The sequence below is a fragment of the Pristis pectinata genome, chromosome 7 (genome assembly GCF_009764475.1).
Source record: "Pristis pectinata isolate sPriPec2 chromosome 7, sPriPec2.1.pri, whole genome shotgun sequence".
NCBI classification, from domain to species: domain Eukaryota; kingdom Metazoa; phylum Chordata; class Chondrichthyes; order Rhinopristiformes; family Pristidae; genus Pristis; species Pristis pectinata.
The window spans coordinates 65916573-65929341 of record NC_067411.1 but is presented as its reverse complement, the minus strand read 5'-3'; positions in this window follow the sequence as shown (position 1 = coordinate 65929341).

Below are 12769 nucleotides of genomic sequence, written 5' to 3'. Positions count from 1 at the left end.
GCTCACCCACCGACAGATCTGTCACCTGACCCGGTTCATTACCTAAAACTAGATCTAATATGGCATTCCCTCTAGTCGGCCTGTCAACATACTGTGACAAGAATCCGTCCTGGACGCACTTAACAAACTCTGCCCCGTCTAAACCCTTGGCACTAAGGAGGTGCTAATCAATATTTGGGAGGTTGAAGTCTCCCACGATAATAACCCTGTTATTTTTGCATCTTTCCAAAATCTGCCTCCCAATCTGCTCCTCAGTATCCCTGCTGCTACCGGGGAGCCTATAGAATACTCCCAGTAGAGTAACTGCTCCTTTCTTGTTCCTAACTTCCACCCATATTGACTCTAGGGAGGATCCTTCTACGTTATCCACCCTTTCTGCAGCTGTGACAGTGTCCTGACCAGTATCGCCACCCCTCCTCCTCCTCTTCTTCCCCCCCCCATCCCTTTTAAAACACAGAAAACCAGGAATATTCAATATCCATTCCTGCCCTGGTGTCAGCCATAACTCTGTAATAGTCACAATATCGTAGTCCTATGTACTTATCCAAGCTCTCAGTTCATCTCCCTTATTCCTGATGCTTCTTGCATTTAAGTAAATGCACTTTAGCCCATCCACTTTACTACTTTTATAGCCTGTACTCTGCTTCTCCTTCCTCAAAGCCTCTCTACCTGTCAGATCTGACTTTTACCCATCCCCTTCTTCATCTGACCTACTCCTCCGGTTCCCATCCCCCTCGCAAACTAGTTTAAACCCTCCTGAACCACACTAGCAAACCTGGCTGCATGGATATTGGCCCCCCTCTGGTTCGGGTGTAACCCATACTCTCTGTACAGGTCCCACCTTCCCCAGAAGAAATCCCAATGATCCAAAAATCTAACACCTCCCCACCTGCACCAACCTCTCAGCCACTCATTTATTTGCCATCTCCTCCTATTCCTACCTTCACTATCGTGTGGCACTGGCAGCAATCCAGAGATTGCTACCCTTGAGGTCCTGTTCTTCAGCCTTCTGCCTAGCTCCCTAAACTCACTTTTCAGGGCCTCATCCCTCTTCCTACCTATGTTGTTGGTACCAACATGAACCATGACTTCTGGCGGTTCTCCTTCCCGCTCAAGAATCCCATGTGCTTGGTAATTTCACTTGATAAATGGAGAAGAAGGAACTTTGAAAGATGGAGTAGCATAGCATGGATAGATCTTGGTGGCATGTTTATCAAATAATTTCTTACTCCTAGTATTCATGACACTGCATCTTCCAGCCAAAATGTGTTTAAAAATAACAAAGTAACAGTTTATTTTTGAGTTGGCAAAAAAGGGGGCCAGTTTGATAGTATGCACATTTTTGGCTTCACGGCTCATAGGGAAAGAATGATTAGAAATGGATTATGTGAAACCTGATCACTTAGTGAGGAAATGCATAGGATTGTTTGATTTTTTTTTGCCTTGATAGGTTAGAGAAGACTTGTTACACCAACATTTGATACTGGGCTGCCACCTCTTCCAATTGCTAGTACTAAGGTTCAAAGGCAATAGCAAAAAAAAACTCGTTTAAATAAGAGAACAGCTTTTCCTTCCTCTGGAGAACAATGAAATGAATTTGAGTAGGTCCAGAGTAGAGGAGAGATCTAATTTCACGATATAGACCTTTTGAAAAATGTAGTGCTTTATATTTGGGGTTAGAAAGTGAAAGATTGGTTTTATCCTCTTGCCTCCCAGTGTCCACATGCCCTACAGAGTAGAAGATTTAGTTGCTGATTTCAATGAGACAAAGTCTTAGTCCCAAAAGCTACATACGTTGTATTGTTTTGCATGTAACCTGTTTGTGCTTTCATAACTTTTTTCTGCAGTTTTTTGATCTTGAAATAGCTTGACATTTGCTGTGGTGTCATGTTCAAGTTACCCTTCATCTGGTGGATATTTATGGGAAATGCTACACCAGCCTATTAGAATTTATGAACAGGTTATAATTGTCGTCTGCTGTTATACTACTCCTTTTGCATCACTGCAAAGTGATTCCAATAGGCATCAACACCGAAATGGTAGTCAGTGGTGAATCTTGAGAGCACTGACGCCAAGAGGTCTGAGATAATTGGACAGTCAAAAAATGAGTTCAAAATCTGCATGGGAGCAATGACCTACCTTAAGCTCTCAATTTTGTAAAGAAAAACTTAGTCAGGCCAGAGTTGAGTATGTGTTTGAGTATATATGTGCTGTGCTCTTTATTCTCATTAGTAGTGTATTGCAGGTCCACAAGCTGCATATCTTCTTGTGAGCAATACAAGTTTTAAATCACCATCTGCAAACTTGATACTACAAGACAATTTTTAAAAATGGGTTTAAGTCCTCATCCTCTTCAGCAACTTCATCTGGCCCCTTTATACTGCGGCTTTCTGACTCCAGACTCTCAAGCTGTCTTCCTTCCCTGTGCTCCACTGTTGTTTTATCTCTGTAATTGCTTGTCTGCTGCTGCTTATCCACCTTCAAAACTTCTTCTTGATTGCTGTAGAATTAGTGCTGCTTCTGCCTCCTTGTAAAAAGAGTGAAATCCATCATTTGAACAGGTCAAACTTGCAATGGATGACTCTAAACAAGGACAGTTGAACTTGGAAAAGGTGACTCTGGAACTTTTAAAAGGAGGATGAAATCTTTTATAAAACGGTGCATTTTGGATTTAAAGAATGAGTGTTATTGGCATTCATGGGCTGTTTGAAAATAGCTGAAGGTAAACCAGAGGGAAATTTGAAGGGTTTTGCTTATTTCAACAAACTATCTGCTGGTGGAACTCAACGGTTTGAGATCTGTGGGGATGAAAGGAATTGTCGACGTTTCAGGTTGAAACCCTGAATCAGGACTTTGCTTGTTTCAGTGCTCAGGATCCCCAATCAGTAAATATTTTCTGATCTTCCCACTATTTAACTCTAATCATCCACAGTTAATACCAAGCTGCATGAGGAATTAGCATGTCTCAGAAAAATTCAGCCTATACTTGCATAATCTTCAAGTATCAGCCGTAGTTCATTTTTGGCACTTGCCTCTAAAAGCACAAGGTTGGGTTCAACTCTGACTCCAGAAACTGAGTAGAAAATCACAGTTGACATGCCAGTAAAGTGCTGCAAGTGCTGCATTGTCAAGAGATGCTGACTTTCAAATATTTAAATTCTGACCCAACTTGCACACTCAGTAATTCATAACATCCAATGACACTTTTTGAAAAAGAGAACTTTCCACTTATCCTGAGATGATCATCCATCAACCATATCAGTAAAAGACGGGTCACTATTTGTGGATGTTTGCTGTGTAAAGATCAGTTGCTGGGTTTCCTACATTACAACAGTGTTTGAGTCATCTGACGTTGCGAAAAGCATCTCTGCTCTCAATAGAGGAGCAAATATGAATTTTCATTTCAGATTTGTTAATTTTGATCCAGCTTCCTGTTTTTTTACAGTTCAAATTAAATGTCTTTAATTGCCACTTGGCATTTTAAATACTATGATCATGCTCATGCTTTGGCTATAGACAATTTTATTCTGTCAGTTCTCAAACTGGTCCCTTTGCTCTTTTTCTAAAGCCACTTGAATGCATAAATAGCATTCTTGAAGAGAAATGCCCAAACTTGTGCATAGGTTATGCTCACTATTTTTGGATTCAGCAATTGGTGTCGAGCACATTCAAAGTATACATTGCATTTGATTGCTCTTTAGCTGTTTTGTGTTGGAAATTGTGAACAATTCGTTGGCAATGACTTTCAAATCCATGCAGCCTTGTAGCAATGCAAGATGTGCAAGCTTTTTCCCTGTTCTTGTATACTTAGCATTATTGTTTATTAGTTCACTGGCCTCATTTGTGTGCAGTTGTAATACTTTGTGGATCTAAAATGTGTCAGAATCATTGGAGGTTAACATTTACCATGGACTGCCTTGGTAATCATAAGAATATGATGGTAACCATGTCCTCCAACTTACCCAAAACAATTTTAGTTGTTTTGCTTACTTTCACAACATTAAACTTGTTATAATAGGAGTAAAAAGTTTACAGTAGCCAAGCTCAACTGCAAATGGATGTGCAGAAAATATATAGAAATAATCTATATATGATTTTGCTTGCCTTTCCTCACAGATGTGCAATCTTGTAGTAAGTTAAGTAGTTGCATAAATGTGTATGTGCAACGTATACAGTATGTGGTCAGTTATGTTTCACAGTTCTTGTTTGGTTTAAATTTTAATCAAAACTGTATTGTGCTTGCCTGAAGATTTGTTTTGTTGGGCATCTTGCCTTGCTTCATCTGCGAAAAATCACCCTTGCCGCTGCTTTTCCTGATAATGTAGATCAGCACATTTGCAGGCTTGCCTATTGGTTAGTCATGCTCAGTACAGTTAATGGATGGTACTTGTTCTGGCAGCTTGCTATTAGCTAGGTCAAACCTTGCAATAAAGAACATCTACCCTAATTAAATTGCTGGCTTTTTGCTGGCAAAATACATTGCTTTTCTTTCATCGCATTTAAGAGTTTTAAAGTGTTCCTCAAAACAAAACCTGTGACCATGGGAGTAAAACACCAGTGACAAGATGGTGAAAGCCTGGTAAGATGTGGGGTGGAAGGCAGGGGTGGGGGCAGAGCTGTGTGTGTGTAGTCTGGATGGAGATAGTACAGCATAGTGATTCCTTGCTTCTGAGAGAGCAAAATGGTTCATTGCGTTGGTTGACAGTGGCAGATAAACAATAGAAATATACAGAATATTACACAGTTAAGGTAGGCTAAGCTGTGATGGAAGTAGTAAAAATATTTCACCAGTATATTTTTCAAAGCATGATTATAATAATGTGGATGAGCTACCAGTTTAATAACAGTGGGAGCATTAGCAAAAAGTTGTGACAGCTAATGTATTGCATTTAGCAAGTGTTACAACGGCAGTGTTTATGTGCATTAATAAGCCAGTATTTTGAAGTATTACATGCATTCTACTGCAGTATGGTACTCCAAGCAAATGACTTTGGAATTTATTGTAAACACATGGGTTTGCCATTATACACGTTAATGTAGACTATATCATGCAAGCTGTTGGATAGAAAAACTTAGACAAGTTTTGTGCATGAGTTGAAGACCTTTTTAAAAAAAAATATAGGTTATTGTATTTCTGACTTGTGCAAAGGGAAAAGCACCACAGTGGGTTATGGTATCCACAGTACAAAGTTCTATACACAGCATGCAATTTTGATTCTCGATTATCGAATGCTTTTTCTGGTTTAATAAAAAAATCATCTGTTTTCAGTTTCAAACCCATACTTCAGGAGACTCTGAACTTTAAATTTGATTTATCGGATTGACTTCACTGTCTAAATATAAAATTTGAACAAAATAAATCTACACTAATATGTCCCTATAAGTATAAATGATGAGTTCCGATATCTGCAAACCACTTGAAAACATTGACTATAAAAAGATATGTGCACTGCATTCTGCTTTCGGTGAATAGGATAACTAATCATATCCATGTGCAAATCTGATCTGAGCAAATTCTGAATGCTACTATTTTTGTTGTAGCTCCAAAGTTAGTGAGGCATTCCTGTTGTGCTCAGATTTAGATGCAACTTGTTTTGCTGTTCTATTCTGTACTGGAAACACAACTTTTCCGAAACCCCTCAACTTTGTGTCTTCAATGCAGCTGATATTTTTATTCACTCTAGTTTTCTCACCAATGAACTGCATGCCTGATTGATCTCCTACGTGTGTTAGAACAGCTACAATATAGACCACTTGTATTCATTTTGCTTCCCAATGCTCAGTGTTTCTTGAATGTGATTTTAGAGAAGGCCGCACAAAACCTTTTGGCAGAGAATCCATACTGATGGCTAACCAACCATTGGTTCAGCTGTTGCTTATAAAGGCCATGAAGCAGTTGGCATTGAGAGCCTAGTTACTTCATGCAAGCCTAACAAAGCCATGGCAGTATAGTGGTTAGTGTAATGCTATTACAGCACCAACGATCCGGGTTCAATTCCTGCCACTGTCTGTAAGGAGTTTGTACGTTCTCCCCGTGTCTGCGTGGGTTTCCTTCAGGTGCTCCAGTTTCCTCCTGGTGCTCCAGTTTCCTCCCATATTTCAAAGACGTACGGGTTAGGAAGTTGTGGGTATGCTATGTTGGCGCCAGAAGCATGGTGACACTTGTGGGCTGCCCCCAGAACGCTCTACGCAAAAGATGCATTTCACTGTGTGTTTCGATGTACACGTGACTAATAAAGATATCTTAAAAGCACCAAATGGGTGGGGAGGTTAAAAGTCACAAACCTCTGCTGAAAAGCATTAGTGACTTTTCATGCGATATAATGACATGTATGATCTAGTCTATCTTCCATTTAATGCCTAGGGGTTTCAAACAACAACTCCGATACGTTAACTGCCAAATGAAGCACTGAGAACAGTGAAGAAAAGCAAATGGAGGTGGCAGGAAATGGTGAAGGAGAAAGACCCAGTCCTATGGACAGCTGCTGTAGGATCCCTGGATTTGTGCATTACAGGAAGTCCTTTTAGGAGTTAGTTTTCTTCATAAAGCTTTCTGACTTTTTTTTAAAAGAACAATCAGAGCTCACTGCACGGTCTGACAAAGGGAATGAGCGGGAACAAGCCACTTGGCTCCTTGTACCTGCTCTGATACTAATATGATCATTGTATCCTCAGCTTTGCATTACCATCTACCAGTGGTAACCTTTCACTCCTTTGCTGATCAATTATGTCTTTCTCTGCCTTAATATTCAAAGACATTGCTTCCATTTGTCCTTTTGAGGAACAATGTTACAATGACCCATAACCCTCAGAAAAGTTCATCTTATCTTAAATGGGTGATCCCTGGTTCTAGATTCTCCCCTAACATGCCCTCCACATCCACCCTGTCGTGATTTCTAGCATCTTGAATTTCAATCAAGTCATCTCTTATGCTTCTAAAACCTTACATGTACAATCCTAGTTTGTTCAAGTTTTTCGTGTATGACAACCTGCTCATTACTGGTATTAGTCTAGTAAACCTCCTTTGATGTATATTAGACTTGTACCAGTAACGAGCAGGTCATTGGAAACTTCCCTTGAATAAGGAGACCAGATGTACTCTCACCAGTCCCCTATATAACTAAAGCATAACCTCTCTGCTTTTGTTTTCAATTCCACTTGCAATAAAAATAACATTATTTTGGCATTCCTAATTACTTCCTTTCTAGCCTTTTGTGAATCACGTACTTGGGCATCCAGATATCTCTGCATCTCAGAGCTTTGTAATCCCTCACCACTTAGATAATCTTTGTTCATTTTGGCTGAAAAAGCAAGTAGAATTTCACAATTTCCCACATTTACTCTATTTGACAGATTTTTGACTACTCAACTTGCCTACATCCATTTGTCGCCTTCATAAAGTCCTTTTAATGTCTATCTTTGAGTTATGAGCAAAGTTAGCAACCATGTCTTCATTGTCTTCATCCAAGTCATATAAATTATTAAAACATTGAGGACCCAGCACGGATCCCTGTGGTAAATCTCTCATTACATCTTGCCAAGCAGAGACAAACAAAAACATTTATGCCGCCTCTGTTTCCTGTTAGCGAATGTTCAATCCAAGCCAATATGTTACCTCCTACGCAATGACTATTTATTTCCTGCAATAATCTTTGTTGCAAAACCTTATCGGATCACAGAATAGTTACAGCTTAGGAGACCATTCAGCTCATCACGTCCTTTCTATCATCACCCCTCATCAGATCCATCCCGCCACCCCTTTTCTGCAGCCTTGCAAATCTTTCATCACAATACATATAATTCACTTTTGAGGGCCACGATGGAACGGTCTCCACCATATCTGCAGACTGTGTGTACCAGATTTCAGTCACGCACTGTTTCTTTTTTGTTTTTTTTAAAAAAAAGATTTTCCTCGTTGCTTTTGGTTGTCTTCCCCTTTTTAATTGATATCTTGTTATTGACCCCTCCACCAAAGGGAGCAGCCTCCCACTTTCAACTGTCCTGACCCCTCGTCATCTCCTATCAAATTTCCCTTGTCCTTCCCCTTAAAGAACATGGTCCCACCCCTCCAATGTATTGTTCCTCATCCCAGTGAACATTCAAGTAAATCTTTTCTGGATCCACGAAGGTCTTCACATCCATCCTATAATGACATGACCAGAATTGAACACAATACTCCACTTGAGGACATACTGATGCTTTATTTAAAAGTACAATCTGGGATGTACTGCCTGAGAAGGTGGTGGAGGCAGATACACTCGGCATTTAAATGACAGCTCCTGGACGGGCACTTGATTCACCAAGGCAGACGTTTACAGACTTACTGATGGTAAATGGGAGTAGTAAAGATGGGTACTTAATGTTTGACATGGACGTGCTGGGCCAAAGGGCCTGATTCTCTCGTATATGATTGTGGTATATCTCTCTGACTCTAGCATGATTTTCCTTGTTTTTTTATATACTCTTGTGCCTCTATTGACAAAGCTCAGAAATGTCTATGGCTTATTAATTGTTTGCTCAGTCTGCCCTGCAACTTTCAATGGCTTTTGGAAGTTTTGTACCTCCATTAGTTCCCCTTCATCCACAGCATGCTACTGCTGTTCCAGTATCTCTGTAGTTACTCCTGCTTTGGGAGTTGTCAGAACCTGATGGACTTTGTGACAGCTCCAGGATGGCTTGTGTGGAGCATTTTCAGGGAAAGGTTTTGGGGGTGGGGGTGGCTGGGAAAGAGGAGCAAGTCTAAATACTGATGTGGTTTTGTTTAACTTTGTTCCTAGGAGCTTGGGGTCTATTTTGCAGGAAATGCATAATTTCCTTTAAACCAAGACTAAGGATGCAGCTCAGCATAGTTTCACTGACATTTCATGCCCTTCATTGGCTAGGGGTTTGTGCTCAGGTGATGTGTACAGGCTGTCACTAGCCATTGGCATCTTTTAGAAGAGTAGTAGAAACTACAAAGGAATGATGATGGGTAATTCATTCCCATTTCCTGCACCTGCACATTTTTTGAGATTAGTGGAAGCATTGGTGGAGGCTTTCCCCTTCAAAGGAGATGACACTAGCAATCCAGGGCCAACAGAATGGGATCTGGATGTAAATGTATCCAAATTATATTTTTAAACATAGTCAGACACAATTTTACCAATACTATAGAGCACCAATCTCCATCTTGAACTGTCCAATTAAAATATAGTTTTGAGAGCAATGAATGGATTCCTCAATACTAAAAGAACATAAGAAATAGAAGCAGAAGTAGGCCATCTGGCCCGACAAGCCTGCTCCACTATTCAATAAGATGCTGGCTGATCTGGCCGTGGACTCAGCTCCACCTACCTGCCTTTTCCCCATAACCCTTAATTTCCCTACTATGCAAAAATCTCTAACTGTGTCTTAAATATATCTAGTGAGGTAGCCCCTACTGCTTCCCTGGGCAGAGAACTCCACAGATTCACTACTTTCTGGGAAAAGCAGTTCATCCTCATCTCCATCCTAAATCTACTCCCCCAAATCTTGAGACGATGTCCCCTAGTTCTGGTCTCTAGAACTGTGGAAAGTAAACCTTGATTATAGATTTGTAGTACTAAATTTGTTAAGGTGAAGCTGTAAATATTTGTCCGCTAATTGCCTCTATAACAATTGTCTTTATTGTAGCATATACATTCTAGAACTGTGAAATAATGAATTTAGTGGTGCCAATTTCATTGACACTTTGAATCTTGATGGTGGTAATGCAAATTAAAATAAACCACACTGCTACCTTAATAATAAAGAGGAACTGCTTTGTGCTTTTTTTTAAACTGGTGTCCTTTTTGAAGGGGCTTTGATGTACTGTTTTGTTATTGCATGTGGGTCTTATTTCAGAGCTGAGAACTCTTCAGGAAGATGAACTACTAAAGAAAACATAAACAAGAGTAGTATAGGGTGAGAGAGAGGATTCAGTTTTTTTCCTATTTTTCTTTCAGAATTTGGGCACCTTAACTAAGCATTCTTTTAAAGTTTTATGCAATATTGCATTTTCTTTTCATGGTATTTGGTGTATGTTACCCTCTTTGCCACCCTACCATAAAGATGTAGACATCTTACCAATGGTCCTGACTATTGGAAGTTTAAAAAAAAATTTGTGGATATAATGTTCTGGGTATGGACTGAAGGTTCACCAGTCAATTTGGTTAACTTAGACCATCATAGGCCAAGCTAGCCAAGTCCTGAAGTACAAAGCTGGCAGACAGGAGAGGTTTCAATTGATGAGGGTACCACAGTTACTTTATAAACTCCATGGTTTCTTCATAATGAATTGATCTGGAATTGGTGGGAATGACTTTTACAAACCTTCAATTTCATAGTTACCATTTAAGTTGGTAGACCAACCCCAGTCCCGTGGTGTATTTTTCTAGGAAATACAAAGGGAACCACCCAACACTAATTCCTTGCAATGGAACCAATGTGGTATTAGCACTCAGGGTTAAAGCACCAGTAGTATAACAGTAACCTGGAAAAAGTGCAACTGCTTGAAAACAAATAGGGGTATCAGCATCAAACTGTGACAGGAAATATATTCCTAGACTTGACTCCCAAACGAACTCTGCTAACTGATTCACATTGAGATGAAGTAAATTCAGCTAACATCACACTTTTGAGTGAGCAAGTTGTCTTTCTTTCCAAAACATCAAGGAAGAAGCTAGACCATAAATAATGCAGTTTATTGATCGTGCATCCCACTTTAAAAGATGGATACTCTAAATAGGGATGCACATATGTAATATAATAGTGTGTAGAAAATAGCAAAATGAGTGACAAAGATTTTAAGGACAATGCAATGTACTATTGTAATTTGAAGTTGGTGCGTTGCTGGAAAAGCCAGTGTTTATTGCCACTCCTAATTGTCCTCGAGAGGATCGTCACTGAGCTATTACTTTGAAACACTGCAGCCCTTCTGGTGCAAGTTGTTGTGGGATTTCCAAGATTTAGACTTGGCTGTCATGAAGGTTAGTCAATGTATTTCCAAGACACGGTGGTGTGCAGCTTGAAAGAGGACCAGCAAGTGGTGGTGTTTCCATGTACCTGTTGCCCTTGTCCTCCTTGATCATTGAGATTGCTGTTGTCAGAGTAGCAGGGACAAGACATTTCCGTGCATTTTGTTGGTGGTAAGCACTGTCTACCAGTGGAGAATTGGGTGCCAATCAAGAGGTTTACTGGCTATATCCCAGTTGCAGTGGAAGTGAGATTAGTACTGTAATCTGTTGAGATTGCTTTAAAATTTCTGAATTAGCAGGAAAAGTTGAAGCTTTAAATAGTCATTCTGTACAATGGCTCAAGCCCTTGTGCCTGATCAACAATTCTTAAAGTTTGCACAAGATTATTCTTGCTAGTGCCAGGGTTGGGTCCTCCCATTTTTTTTTCCCCTCAAGGAACAGTGAGTTCTGGATTCTCAGGAACATTAAGTCAGTGATGCCCTTCACTGCATGATTGTTTGCCTTTGTGCAATTTTGTTTTGTTTGGACTGATCCATGTTGGACGCAGATTGAGATCTCTGACTGGGTTTCCTCACCCACCTCAATACAACCTGCAATTAGCTGATACTCGGAACTGCCCAGAAGAAGCTAATAAGGCCACGTTTTAGCTTCTAACTCTCTGCCCTCAAAAGTTCTCGCAGGTGCAGGATAAAACAAAAATCTGACCTCTGAACAATGAGACTAAAAAGGAATGCTTCATCCTTGTTAAGAGAAGTATTCTGCTTCTGAGTGACCCACATGTTAGCAGGGATTATTCACTTTAAGCAGTCATCCCCAAAAAGGCCACATTGAGGCATGGAAGTACCCCAAGGAGGCTCCACTTTGCTCTTATTTAAAAATGTATGGTAGCTATTTGCTTCACAACACTTGGTTCAGCAGTCAAACCCCACAGCTTTTAGGATATTATGTGAATTTTGAAGGTAACCTCAACTGGACACTAAATTGCAGAGGTAGTACCAAGCATTCCTTGCAACGAAGTACCAATCTGTTGAAGCTACCAGGTACAGCTACTTGCATTGGAGGCCATCGCAGGTACAAAATTAAAACCTTGACCCAACTATGGCCAGGCCAAACCTGAGGATGTAACTTAGCCACCTGGCCTCAACAAAAATTGCATCCCAGTCTCTGGCCCCTTTGACTATATTCAACTTTTAAAACCTCCCCCAATCCTTGTGTGAGCTGGTGTATTTACAAAGAGCTGGTGATTTTCAGCCTGGCCCCATCCCACGTGAGCCAGAGCACTTTAAATTTTTCTTCCCCCCCCACCACCCCTCCCCCCCCAAAAAAAGCCAATTCAGCTGCAATAATCACATGTAGTCAGGTCCCACCAGGTTCAGACCAGTTAGCAAAGCTCTAACCTGCATGTTACACAAGGAAACAGCAGGCTGTAAACACAGTTGAGCACATCCACAAAAAATCTCTATAGACTTGTCATATCCGGTCAAGAATGGTACAGGGCTTAGTGGGGGGAGGAGGAGGAATCTCCATGAAAATGCTCACTTTTCATGGAATTGAACAGTGACCCATCACATCTGCAGGAAATCCAGTAGAAATGTTTGCCTTCGTTTGCAAATGCTGATTAGGTGAAACTGGATGAGGAAAATATTCCACATTCCTGGAGAAACTATATTCTGAAGTTTGAGTGGAAAGAATGCAAGAGTGTAGTACTGGAAGTGCAACCCTTTACAGAACACCCATTTTTTTGTTTACCCACTGTAGTTGGGCCAGGTGCAGGCCACACTGCCAGCTCTCATTAT